Source organism: Delphinapterus leucas, chromosome X (assembly GCF_059928025.1).
Source record: "Delphinapterus leucas isolate spDelLeu-1000000601 "Yukka" chromosome X, BTC_Dleu_Yukka2, whole genome shotgun sequence".
Lineage (NCBI taxonomy): Eukaryota > Metazoa > Chordata > Mammalia > Artiodactyla > Monodontidae > Delphinapterus > Delphinapterus leucas.
Window position 1 is genome coordinate 107034263 of NC_143150.1, and position 3329 is coordinate 107037591.

General features: G+C 37.2%; 1 pseudogene; it reads right to left on the minus strand.

The window, feature by feature from the left end:
• Positions 1–2152: 2152 nt before the first annotated feature.
• Positions 2153–2619, minus strand: LOC111170777 (large ribosomal subunit protein eL30 pseudogene; annotated as a pseudogene).
• Between the last annotated feature and the right edge of the window lie 710 nt (positions 2620–3329).

Genomic DNA, 3329 nt, shown 5'->3' on the forward strand with positions numbered 1-3329 from the left:
GATATCATATGATATTTGTCCTTCTCTTTCTGACTTACTACACTTAGTATGATAATCTGTAGATCCATCCATGTTGCTGCAAATGGCATTATTTCATTTTTTTATGGCTGAGAAATATTTCACTGTGTATATATACCATACCTTCTTTATCCATTCCTCTGTCGATGGACATTTAAGTTGCTTCCATGTCTTGGCTATTGTAAATAGTGCTGCTATGAACATTGGGGTGCATGCATCTTTTCAAATTATAGTTTTGCCCAGATATATGCCCAGGAGTGGGATTGCTGGATCATATGGTAACTCTATTTTTAGCTTTTTGAGGAACCACCATAGTGACTTCCATAGTGGCTGTACCAATTTATATTCCCACCAACAGTGTAGAAGGGTTCCCTTGTCTCCACACCCTCTCCAGCAATTTGTAGACTTTTCAATGACTGCCGTTCTGACCAGTGTGAGGTGAGACCTCATTTTAATTTTGATTTGTATTTCTCTAATAATTAGGAACACTGAGTATCTTTCCATGTGCCTATTAGCCATCTGCGTGCCTTCTTGGGAGAAGTGTCTATTTAGGTCTTCTACCCATTTTTTGATTGGGCTTTTTTTTTTAATTGAGCTGTATGACCTGTTTGTATATTTTGGAAATTAAGCCTTTGTTGCTTGCATCATTTGCAAATATTTTCTCGCATTCTGTAGGCTGTATTTCACTTTTTATGGTTTCCTTTGCTGGGCAAAAGCCTGTGAGTTTGATTAGGTCCCATTTGTTTATTTTTGCTTTTATTTCTATTGCCTTGGGAGACTGACCTAAGAAAACATTGATACGATTTATGTAAGAGAATGTTTTGCCTATGTTCTCTTCTAGGACTCTTCTAGATGTCATGCCTTCTACTTAAGTCTTTAAGCCACTGTGAGTTTATTTTTGTGTATGGTGTGAGGGAGTGTTCTAACTTTACTGATTTACATGTGGCTGTCCAGCTTTCCCAACACTGCTTGCTGAAGAGACTGTCTTTTCTCCATAGTATACTCTTGCCTCCTTTGTCAAAGATTAATTAACCATGGGTGTATGGGTTTATTTCTGGGTTCTCTATTCTGTTCCATTGATCCATATGTCTGTTTTTGTGCCAATACCATGCTGTTTTGATTACTGTAGCTTTGCAGTATTGTCCGAAGTCTCGGAGGGTTATGCCTCCAGCTTTGTTCTTTTTCCTCAGGATTATTTTGGCAATTCTGGGTCTTTTATGGTTCCATATAAATTTTAGGATTATTTGTTCTAGTTCTGTGAAAAATGTCATGGGTAATTTGATAGGGATCATATTAAATCTGTACATTGCTTTGGGTAGTAAGGCCATTTTAACAATATTAATTCTTCCAATCAAAGAGCATGGGATATCTTTCCATTTCTTTGAATCATCTTCAGTTTCCTTTATCAATGTTTTAAAGTTGTCAGCATATAAGTCTTTCACCTTCTTGCTCAGGTTTATTCCCAAGTATTTTATTTTTTTGATGCAATTTTTAAAAGGATTTGTTTTTTTACTTTCCCTTTCTGATATTTCATTGTTAGTGTAAAGAAATGCAACCAATTTCTGTATGTTAATCTTGTATCCTGCTACCTTGCTGAATTTGTTTATCAGTTATAATAGGTTTTGTGTGGAGTCTTTAGGGTTTTCTATATAGAGCATCATGTCATCTACGTATAATGACAATTTTACCTCTTCCCTTCCAACCTGGATACCTTTTATTTCTTTTTCTTGCCTGATTTTTGTGGCTAGGACTTCCAATGCTTGGTTGAACAGAAATCGTGAGAGTAGGAATCCTTGTCTTCTTCCAGAGTTTAGTGGGAAGGCTTTCAGCTTTTCGCCACTGAGTATTGTGTTGGCTGTGGGTCTGTTATAGATAGCTCTTAGTATGTTGAGGTATGTTCCCTCTATACCCACTCTGGCAAGAGTTTTTATCATGAATGGATGTTTAGTTTTATCAAATGCTTTTTCTGCATCTATTGAGATGATTGTGTGGCTTTTGTCTTTTGTTGATCTAGTGTATCACGTTGATTTATTTGCATATGTTGAATCATCCTTGTGACCCTAGGATGAATTCAACTTGATCATGGTGTATGATCTTTTTTAACTGTTGTTGGGTTCGGTTTGCTAATATTTTGTTGAGAATTTTTACATCTATAGTCATCAAAGATATTGGCCTGAAATTTTCTTTTTTGGTGGTGTATTTGTTTTGTTTTGTTTTGTTTTTAAACAAGCTCTGGACAGTTTTATTAAAGAAAAATTGTGCATGATTTACTATTCACCAGTCTTTTCTGCCATGCTTCTAATGATATCAGAATCACCTGGATCAATCATAGCCAGTGCATACTCTGTAGTGTTTTCCACATTCTGTGCCCAATGTTACTGCCACTGTGGTGATGGACACCAGTTTTGGCCAACATGGCATAATACTCTATTTCAGATTCCTCAAGGCTGGGAAGTTGTTGGCGAGGATGACAAGTTTTGCTTTGCCTTGTCTGATCATTTTCAGAGTCTGCTTCTACCCCAGCAGGTACTTTCCACTTTTCATAATGAGTTGGAGCCTAGAGCTGATTGACTCCAGTGACTTTTTCATCTTCTTTGTGGCCACGATCTTCCTGCCTTAGGTGTGGAACTCCCCCAACCAACTGGAGCCGCCAAGATGGCTGGGGAGCAAGAAAAAGGTGTCTGGTTTTGATAACAGGGTGATGGTGGCTTCACAGAATACTTTGGGAGTGTTCCTGCCTCTTCAGTCTTTTGGGAGAGTTTGAGAAGAATTGGTATAAGTTCTTCTTTGTATGTTTGGTAGAACTGCCCAGTGAAGCCTATGGTCCTGGACTCTTGTTTGCAGGAAGGTGTTTTTTTGGTTTTGTTTTTTAAATTATTACAGATTCTATTTCACTTCTAGTGATCAGTCTGTTCCAATTATCTATTTCTTCTTGGTTCAGTTTTGGTGGGCTGTCTGTTTCTAGAAACTTGTCCATTTCTTCTAGGTTGTCCAATTTGTTGGCATATAATTGTTCATAGTATTAGCTTATGTTTTTCTGTATTTCTAGGGTGTCAGTAGTTATTTCTCACCTTTCATTTCTTATTTTGTTTATCTGGGTCATCTCTTCTTGGTGAGCCTGGCCAGAGATTTGTTGATTTACCCTTTGGTTCACCCTTTCAAAGAACCAGCTCTTAATTTTATGGATTTTCTATTGTTTTTCAGTCTCTATTTCCTGATCTGTATTGTTTCCTTCCTTCTACTGACTTTAGGTTTCGTTTGTTCTTCTTTTACTAATTCTTTGAGGTGGTAGGTTAGGTTGTCTGAGATTT